The following is a 10,709-nucleotide window of genomic DNA, read 5'->3' on the forward strand; positions in this document are numbered from 1 at the left end:
ATTTTATTGATGTTCTCTTCTGTTGAAGCTGGGATTCTTAAGTATATTCTTAAGGTATTAGCCCCTGCCACATGCCTGTCAGTTCTTCTCCCCTGCCTCAGAGGAGCTGACGCTCTGGAGGCAGAGGAAGGAGCGATTCCGTGAATTATTCAGCATGACTGGTTTGCTGTTGTTCAATAATACAGGATTTAATAACCAGACAAGACAACAATACAAGAGATGTTGTGAGGCAGTATGTGATTAAGGGTAGCTGGAAGTAATCTCTCTCTCTCCTCTGAATTTCCAGAGCGCTTTATCTATGCCTCTTATGGCGCTTGCCCTTTTCTCACTGATGTTACTGTTACTTTCTTTTCCCCATACTGGAGAGTGAACAACTGGAGGGCAAGCTCCAGGTCTGACTCATCTCTGATCCCCCTGACAGAGCCTACACCTGCCTAGTGTTGCTGCAAGTAGACATTTGTTATTTGAATCAAACAAGGAACACAGAGAATAAGTTATGAGCGTGAAGGGGATGAAGTGAGATGCGTGGGTTTGTGTGAAGATTCTCCTGTCGGACAAAAATAGATTTAAAACAATAAATGCTGGAAGCAAACATTGTTTTTAACCTCTGTAGCATCCATTCATCCTTTTCGTGTTGAGAACACATTGATTTTCTTCTGAGGAACCACAGCTCTGCTATTGTATGTCCTTGGTTGGACTGTGATCAAGGGGGCCTACCCTTCCTTGGCCTGGATAATCACACTCTCATGGAGATAGAACTCAGACAGAACAAGGCCAAAAATTGCCAGTGACTCATCCCAGTGGTAACCTATCCACTAGGATAATGGAGATTGGCCATTCAGCTGCCATTTCTTGGCAGATTAAAGATGGCCACTCATTCTATATCAGCCTTCTCATCAGGAGGCAGAGTCTATGTTCCTTTCCTTCAATCTGGGCAATATGTCCCTTCCCTGATAGAATAAATGGAAGTGACCATGTCAGTTTCAGTGCCTAGGTCTTCACAGATTGGCAGCTTCTGCTTCTTGTCTCTTGGAAGGTGCACTCTTGGAGCTCTGAACCACCATTTAAGTCCAGCTACCTGGAGGCCGCCATGCTGTGAGGAAGCTGAAGCTAACCACCTGGAGAGATCCTGTGGAGAAACATGCCCAAACAGCACCCAGCTCTCCTAGCCATCCTGGCCCAAGTGACTAACCTGTGAGTGAAGAATCCTTCCTATGAGTCTACTCTCAGAAGCCATCTGACTATAACTGCATGAGTGACCCCAAGAAGAACTTCCCAGATGAGTCCATCAAACCCCAAACCATGAGAGATAACAATAAATTGTTGTTTTAATCCACTAAGTTTTGAGGTGATTTGTTACACAGCAAGATAACTAGAACACATCTAGACCCTGCTTTTCAGAATACTGTTGTTCAACTTTCCCTCAAATGCTTCAAAAGAGTCGTCTTCTCCTCCGTTAGAATTATAGTACTGCCTTGTGTTCCTGTAACACAGTCTGATGTTCATAAGCATGCTGATGTGCATCATCTCATCTGTTCTGTACCTCAATTTCTTACCAAATGAGGCTACAAGCTACTTTCATCATAGGGTAGATATGAGGACAAAATGAATACCTGTAAAGCACTTCAAACATTGTTTAGGACATGGAGCACCTGGGGGGCTCAGTCAGCTGAGCATCCGACTCTTGATTTCAGCTCAGGTCATGATCCCAGGGTCTTGGGATTGAGCCCTGGATCGGGCTCCATGCTGAGCGTGGAGCCCGCTTAAGATCCTCTCTCACCAGGGGCACCTGGGTGGCTCAGTCAGTTAAGCATTTGACTTTGGTTAAGCGTTCTGACAGTTCGCGAGTTCGAGCCCCGTGTTGGGCTCTGTGCTGACAGCTTGGAACCTGCTTCGGATTCTGTGTCTCCCTCCCTCTCTGCCCCTTCCCCGCTCACTCCCTGTCTCCCTCTCTCTCTCAAAGATAAATTAACATTAAAAAAAATTTTTTTAAGTCTCTCTCTCTCTCCCCACACACCCCCCTCTGCCCCTCTCCTCTGCTCGTGCGCTCTGTCTCTAAAATTAAAAAAAAAAAAAACCGAAAGGGGAGGGGGCGCCTGGGTGGCTCAGTCGGTAAGAGTCCTACTCTTGATTTCGGCTCAGGTCATGATCTCATGGTTTCATGCATTCGAGCCTTGCGTAGGGCTCTCTGCAGTGTGCAGTCAGTGCGCAGAGCCAACTTGGGATTCTCCCCCCCACCCCTCCCCTCTCTCACTCTCTCTGTCTCTCTCAAAGTAAATAAACTTAAAAAAAAATGGCCTAGCACAAAGTAAATACTTAATGAATATAGCTTTTGTTATTTTTAAAAAGTATTAATCCATATAATAACCCCATGATTTGCAAGGGACTGTTCAGCTTAAACAGGTCAAGTGAGAAACTGCAAACTGGCCATTCACTATTGGCCTGCTCAGTTGAAACAAATATTTGAATTAGTTTCAGCCATTTACAAACCTGATAGACTATCTAGAATCCTGTTCTTTTGTAAAAAAAAAAAAAAATGGGACAGCCTCTTAGCCTGGGCTAAGGAGCTGGGCCTGCGTTCCTGCAAGGCGCCTAGTGGCTCTTGCTGACCAGTGAGTTCCCACTTTCCGTGGGGCCCGTGCTGTCTGCTTCACCGTTGCCCCCTCACTCCCTACACTGGTTTGAGTTTGTAACTCAAGGAAGACAGCAAAGACAGGAAAGAAGAAAGGAAGGAAGAGAGGGAGAGAGGAAAGCTGATTTCAGCCACTGGACGTGTTCTTTCGGACTATAGCTACATTGGCAAACATTGTAATAATCAAAACATGCTTTATTTGGTAGGAGGATCAAATACACCTTTATGAAACGAGAACCTATTTCAATCATTAAGACAAAACAAATGTTTGATTCGGAAAGTGTTTTCATTCAAATGCTTGCAAAATATAATTTCTTGCCTGGGAGATGCCGTCTCTCTTTAGAGAAAACCATGGGGAAAATGTCCAAGAATGTCGCGAAGACAGGCCAAAATATTTTGATGACTTGAAAAGAAAAGATGCTTTTTGTGGAAAATTTTTGTTTAAATTACTTAGTTCTCTTTTGTAATCTCACTTTTCTGTGTGGTCTCAGTATTACATTTACACCCCCAGAGTTTTTAGAAAAGGAATCTATGTGGAGGGACTCTGTACTCTTGCAGTAATTAAAATCCTTTTAGGATCCTTTGACTTGCTGCTTTGTTCTAAATTACGGGAATGATTTAACTTTCACATTTCATCACGTGGGAGCCCGTATAGCCTGAGTTTCAAGATTCCCTGTCTTCCACCTGAACACATGTGCAAATCCGTCTCCCCTCTCCCATCCCAGGTCAGAAGCAGGGCGATTACGTCCATTGCAAATGGAGGGTTGAGGCCATGGCTGTCACCTGCAGCCAGCTGAGGACCTGAGTCCAAGCCAGGGCCTCAACGTGTTCCACCAACAGGGGAAAACCGTGATCCCGAAGAAGGAGCCTTTGTTTTGCTAAGGTCCTGGTAGGCGCCTCACAAGGGGAGAAAGTCCACAGTTTATATTTAACAATCTGCCAATCAGTCACGACCTGGGAAAAATGCAGGAACATTAAAGCAGCCCGTGTAAAGTTTATTATTAAAGTAATATCAACACAAAGAACAATAGGAAAATAAGAATAATAGAAAAAGGATGGCCCATCATCCAAAAAAATAACCAGGTCTAACATTTTGATGTCGTCACTCTTACAAATATTAATAATCATAACGAATGGTTTTGAATTCTGTCTTTTCACTTGACGTGCTGTTGTGAGCATGTTCTCTGTTATTACCTAACCTTAGTAGGCAAGATTGTAATGGCTACAAGATATTTCTAGAGGATATGTCATAATTGATGGGATTGTTTTCCTGATATTTGTGTATTTAATTTGTTACTAATTCTTATAAATAACATGGCTCTGAGCATCATTGTACATAAAGATTTTAATATATTTCGGACCATCTCACTATGCCAGATTTTCAGAAATGGAATTACAGAGTCAAAACACAGGGGAAATTTTGTAGCTCTTGTTGCGTATTATTAAATTGTTTTCCAAAATGTTTTAACCAAATTAGATTCCCACCTCAAGCGAATGACGGGGAATGTACTATCACCTCCTTGCCAACAGTAGGTATCATCAGTTTTTTAAACTGGTCTTTTAAACTTGGTTAGCACAGCACTTCACAATTTTAATTTTTACTTCTTTGACTCTACTCAGAAAGAATGTCTTTCCATTTAAGTACTTGTTTTTCATGTTCAATATTAGTCCATGTCTTTTGTGCACTTGAATATAAACCCTTTAGAGTTTGTTCTTATCTTTTTGTGGGCTCTTTATATAAAGTGGTATTAACTTGCTGTTGTATTTGTTGGAAACATACCTTTCTAGTGGTTTGAATTTTTAAAAATATTTTATTCATATGTTGCAAACATAAAGAAGCCTCTAGAGAATAATAGAGCAAGCACTCATGAACCTACATCCAACTTAATCAAATAATATTTTGCTGCAACTTCAGAAACGTCTCAAGAATGAAAAATTACAGGGGCGCCTGGGTGGCGCAGTCGGTTAAGCGTCCGACTTCAGCCAGGTCACGATCTCGCGGTCTGTGAGTTCGAGCCCCGCGTCAGGCTCTGGGCTGATGGCTCAGAGCCTGGAGCCTGTTTCCGACTCTGAGGCTCCCTCTCTCTCTGAGCCTCCCCCGTTCATGCTCTGTCTCTCTCTGTCCCAAAAATAAATAAACGTTGAAAAAAAAATTTAAGAATGAAAAATTACAAATTACCGATTTTTGTAATCTATATGATATTTTTTTGAAATTTGTTGGAGCCTTCCTCTGTGTATGTTGCCAGTTTTTATAATCACTTCATGTGCTTGCGAAAAGAAGAAACCGTCTCTGTTTTTACCCTTCCAGGTTCTCCCTATCCCTACTAGATCAAGATTGCTAGCTTTACTTTCTAAATATTCTTTATCCTTGCCCAAAATTTTTGTCTTCTTGATCTAGTAGTTTCTGAACAAGGCGTTGAACATTTCCCACCATGATTTTAGATTTGTAACTGTCTCCTACCATTCTGTCAGTCCCTGCTTCCCATATGTAGTAACTATGTTGTTGAGCCCATACCATTCATGATGGCACATGGCTTTCCCCCTTGATCCTGGTGTGGCATCCCAGCTTATCTAAGGGTTTGCTTCATATTCTATTTTGTCTAAGACTGTAACTGCTGCACGGGCTTTTAAAAACAGTATTTCCCCTTTTTCTCTCTTTGTCTTTAATCTCTCTGCTCTCTTTCCCATTCTCTTTTTTTTTCTTTCAAATTCCATATGGTTTAATTTTAGGCATAATTCAGTGGCTTTCACCTTAGCAGCACATTAAAAATCACCCGAGAGGTTTTTAAAAATATTCACCGCCTACCCTCCCTGCACTCCACCTGTCCCCAAAGATACTAAGTTAGAATTGCTTAGGTTTGTTTTGTTTTGTTTTGTACTGTGGTAAAAACAACAACAACAACAACAACAAAAAACAAAAAACAAATAACATAAAATCTATCATCTGAACCCATTTTTAAGTACGCAGTTCAGTAGTGTTAAGTATATTCACCTTGTTATGTGATGGATCTCCAGAACTTTTTCATCTGACAAAACTGAAATTCTATTAAACAACATCTCCCCATTTCCCCCTACCCACCCAGCCCCTGGCAACTACCAGTCTGCTTTCTGTTTTTATGAGTTTAACTACGTTAGTGGAATCATACAATATTTGTCTTTTGCAACTGGTTTCTTTTGCTTAGCATAACGGCCTCAAGGTTGATCCATGTTGTAGCATGTGACTAGATTTTCTTCTTTTTTTTAAGTTTATTTATTTATTTTGAGAGAGAGAGAGAGACAGAGAGACAGAGAGAACTAGTGGGGAAGGGGCAGAGAGAAAGGGAGACAGAGGATCCGAAGCAGGCTCTGTGCTGACAGCAGAGGGCCCAACATGGGGCTTGAACTCACAAACCGTGAGATCATGACCTGAGCCAAAGTCGGATCTTCTGTCTGGGTTACTGGCCATTAAGGCTTTAGCTGTAAAATCGTGGATAGGTCTGAGCAGGATTGAGATGGCCGGAGCGCACCTGAGTGTTTGGGGCAACAGTATTTACTAACCAGTAAGGAAGTGTTCAGAGGTGATATTAAAGATATCACATCCTAGAATAGCATGGGTACTCATCAACAGTAACAGACACTAACCATAAGCAGCCTCTTTGCTCACGCCAGTGCCATACTGGATAAATATCAGCCCCGGTCTGCAGGTGGCTAATCTCTTGGTCTTACACTTGGTTATTTGAAATGGTTTCATTTTTGCATACACATAGCAAGAGTTTAGCAGTGTAGACATCTATGTTTCTCAGTTCCTTGAAGCTATTACTTCACTGGCTTTTTTGGGTCATCTGATGGGAAGACTGTTGCCTAATTGCACACCCTGTCTTTTACTTATGATAGCCCTTAAGATTTTCTTGTTGTCTTTGCTGTTTTGAACTCACCCTGCAATTTAACTTTTTTATCTTTTTGGTACGTACAATACACTTTCAGTCTGAGGATTTTGGCTCTTTCCCTTCATTTTTCTTCTTCTGGAATCCTTGCAATAGATCCTCAGTACTGCTTCATCATTCTTTCCTATTTTTCTTTTCTTTGGCCAGGAACTGGGTGAATTTTTCTCTTCCAATTCTCTCTCTAAATATTTCCAGCCTAAAATTCATCCTTTCAATTGATCTTTTAATTTTAATGTCTGTATTTTCTATTTCTATTTTTTCTCTTTCAGATCCACCTGTTTCTTGTTTCATTATTGATTTTTTTGTTTCAAATTTTTGTGCTTTTTATTGTTTATTTTTGAGAGAGAGAGAGAAAGAGAGGGAGAGAATGAGTAGGGGAGGGGCAGAGAGAGGGGGACAGAGAGTCTGAAGCAGGCTCTGCGCTCTAAGCACAGAACTTGGACGCAGGGCTCTGACTCACAAACCATGAGATCATGACCTGAGCCAAAGTCAGATGCTTAACCAGCTGAGCCACCCAGGCACCCCTGTTCTTTTTGAATACAAAGGTTACTTTCACTTATCTCTTAGTGCATCATCAGCATTTTTTATTTTGAATTCCTTGTTGAATAATTTCATAAAATCAATTTTATCTAGAGTGGGAAGGTAGGACTCACACTCTTTCTTATGTTAGATATTTTAATATGGTTTTGGAATTTTATTTTTCAGGAGGTTCATTTTTAATAGAAAAGTGCTTAATCTTTTATTTTCTTTCCTTCTCTTTCCCTCCATGATCACGCCTTCCTGTGTGACTATATTGCTTTTGTGCCTCACAGCACCCCGGCACCCCCAATTCAGAACTGACTACACAGTAGTATTTTGGTATTCCTGGTTAACTTTGTTATCGTGGATGTCACAGATTCCCTCTCAACACCAAGCTTGTCTGAATTCCTACTTCCCAACATTTGCAGCTTTTTAATGAATCCATACCTCTAAGCAATGTGTGAGCAACCTTCCTTCAGTCTCCTATGACAAGGGGGAGCTCCAGCTTGGTCTGTGTCCTCAAAGATCTGCTAGAGGTGGTTAGTCTTCATGAACCTGCGGGAGCTGAAGCCTTGGGTATCTCACAGACTGTGAGGTCATGACCTGAGCCACATCAGGAGTCCGACATTTAACCGACTGAGCCACGCAGGCACCCATTTTCCCTTTTAATGTCCTATTTACTATTGCTGTGGGTTGTAACGGGTGTGGGGACAGAGGTAGGAGGGGACAGCTTGTCAAGCATGAGGTTGCTGCACCACTTGACTGGACATTGGTTGTTTACTTCTGCTTGAATTTAATATGCGAAGTTTGGGAGTTCTGTGATCAAATATTACGCTGCTCTTCTTTTGATTCCTCTTCATACTTCCGAACTCAAAGAACCCTCTCCTCCTGATGTTGGATAAATGTTCACTTTGTCTACTTTGTCTGCAGGCTTTACTATTTTATTTGAACCTTTCGTTTTTAAATACCACTTGGAACACATTTGATTATAGAGTATGAGATGAGGAATTTCTTCTTAAAGAGCTAAGATCTTCTCAACCCCCTTTATTGAAAAATCCTCTCTTTTTTCATAAATTTCTAAAGTATTCTATGTACTAGGATCTATTTCTGAGCTATCTGTTCCGTTCTATTAACTTACTTCTCCAGTCATTTTCCAATAACATCTGCTTGAATTATTGCAGCTTTTATTTATTTTAATATCAGGTAGAACTAGCCAAATACAAAATAAATATTTGTACTAAATTGGAGGAAAATTTATAGGAGCATGACATACATTAATATGTTATTTTTTAAATTTTTTCTTTAACATTTATTCATTTTTGAGAGTGAGAGAGACAGAGCATGAGCGGGGGAGAGGCAGAGAGAGAGGGAGACACAGAATCTGAAGCAGGCTCCAGCCTCTGAGCTGTCAACACAGGGCCCGACATGGGGCTCGAACTCACGGACTATGAAATCATGACCTGAGCTGAAGTCAGATGCTTAACCGACTGAGCCACCCAGGTGCCCCCAATATGTCATTTTTTAAATCTCCCTTTAAAATGGTTTTGATTTTTTTCTTCTGGGCTACATTCATTTTTAAAGGTAATTCTAGCTTTTTAATTCTTTCTTTTTCTTTTTCTTTTTTCCTTTATTTCTTAGAAATAATTATTGGTGGTCCACGGGACAACTCTATCTTGTTACTGTTTCCTATGTTGGCTAGAATTTCCATCTCTCTTTTTCTTATTGGTGAAAGTATTTAAAGGCACAAATGTACCATATCTTTGTTTCTGAAAGAACCTCTTGCCCTTTTCAAAAAGCTATGTTCAAGTTTTATTTGAAAGCTATTAAGTAGTGTTTAGTTTTTAGTTTTTAATGAAAACATGGCAGGGTTGGTGGAGTAAGAAGGACACACACAGGAGGCCGGCAACGAGTCGGGATGAGATTTTGGAGATCTTACGTGTTGGGCTCAAGAATTTGGCATTTCAACACTACAGGAAGTGACAATCCAAGTTCCACGTTTGTCCTTAAAAACTCAACTTCCGGAACACACGAAATTCCTGTAAAGCTCTTTCTGTGCTACAGTGCAAGGAGCACAATGTTACATTTGAGAATGACTATTTGTTCATTTCCTGCAAGGCATGTTTGAATGTAAAATGGGAGGAAAAGCCTTGTATTTAAGTTCCTTCCTGATTTTTTTTTCCTTAAAGGGAAGGGGGAACATTACATATTCGTCTTCTGTGGTTGAACACCAGCAAAACCCCACACCTGTGCTCCACTGTAAAACACAGTCACAGAAGCAATGCTGTTTTCTATTGCTCGGTTTTGTATTGCTTAGAAAAGCCAAGTTCCAAGCGGTCAGGAGTCTTTGTGATGTTATTTAAAACCTGAGAAATCTGTAGTTAAGTTGAAAGGGCTTTTTTTTTTTTTCTTAAATCTTGGGTTCAATTTTTCTTGGTCTCAGGCCCAGTGTATCAACAGTGGTGAGTCAGAAGGGATGCCTGAAATAGTTCATGTGCAGTTATCTGTGTTTGTGTCTTATCTCCCTAGGATGGCCAGGACTGGCTCTTATTCATCTATTTATTCCACAAAATCCCAGCAAAATGTTCCTGGAGTAAATGTTTGCCGAATTATATTAAAAAGGTTTCAACTCATCTTTCAAAATTGGGAGACAACAAGTAGTGTTTTATGAGGTGCACATTGATGTGAATTTATGGCTTATAGTTAGAATCCTAAGGCCACGAGCAACCCAGAAATGCCCTGTCCCTTTCCTTGACTGGGAGAAAGTGTTGCCCAATAAATGGAATTAGCCGATGATGAAAAAGTTCTAGTAAAGGTATTTTTCAAAATATGAATAGCAAAGGAAAAACATGTAGAATACATACACACAGAAAGTGATTTTCCTGGTCTAGAAAAGCCAAATGACGCATGAAACAGTGATATCCCTCTTTTGGGGGTAAGATAGAATAATAGATGCACAGTCACTGAGCCCCTTTTCCAAAACCCTTAAAAAATGAAAAATAAGTTAGCCTAAGTAATACACTAGCAACGTGTAAACTAAGGAAGGCCACACATTTTGAAGAAGGTCATCCTGCAGTAGAATGAGAAGGTTTAAGGAGGCTTCTCACTTCTGACTTCTCCCCCACCCCCCACAGGCCATGGTGGCCTCCAGAGCACTTCTCAGGGGTGCCACAAGTATTCCTAGAAGAGCTTCTATTGACCATACACATGGGTATCAAATCCAGACACCATAAGAAGTTGGATAGGAAAGGTTGAGGCAAAATTGTTACTGAAGGTTGTCATTAACGCCAAATGAAAAAGAAGGTATGCCCTAGGTATGTTTTTGCAAGAGGTGAGTTGGGGTTGCTCTAAACTAAAGAAACAGGCACACCTGGGTGGCTCGGTCGGTTGCGTGTCTGACTTCGTCTCGGGTCATATCTCACAGTTTGTGAGTTCGAGCCCCACATTGTGTATTTGAAAATTGCTAAAAGAGCAGATCTTAACTATTCTCACACATGCACACACACAAATGGTAATTATGTGAGGTGATGGATGCATTAATTAACCTAATTATGTTGATCATTTTGCAATATATACCTATATCATATCATACCACTGTTCACCTTAAACTAACACAATGTTATATGTCAATTACATCG

The 10,709-nt window shown here is 40.7% G+C and overlaps 1 long non-coding RNA gene across 1 annotated transcript in view; it reads left to right on the top strand.

Annotated features, from left to right (window-relative positions):
- LOC122481698 overlaps positions 1 to 1,340 on the top strand; it is a 28,696-nt gene extending 27,356 nt beyond the window's left edge. The window contains exon 2 of the long non-coding RNA XR_006296917.1: positions 1,037 to 1,340. This is a non-coding gene — a long non-coding RNA (uncharacterized LOC122481698). The remainder of the gene's footprint in view (positions 1 to 1,036) is intronic.
- The last annotated feature ends 9,369 nt before the right edge of the window (positions 1,341 to 10,709 follow it).

The sequence above is a fragment of the Prionailurus bengalensis genome, chromosome C1 (genome assembly GCF_016509475.1).
Source record: "Prionailurus bengalensis isolate Pbe53 chromosome C1, Fcat_Pben_1.1_paternal_pri, whole genome shotgun sequence".
Classification (NCBI taxonomy): domain Eukaryota; kingdom Metazoa; phylum Chordata; class Mammalia; order Carnivora; family Felidae; genus Prionailurus; species Prionailurus bengalensis.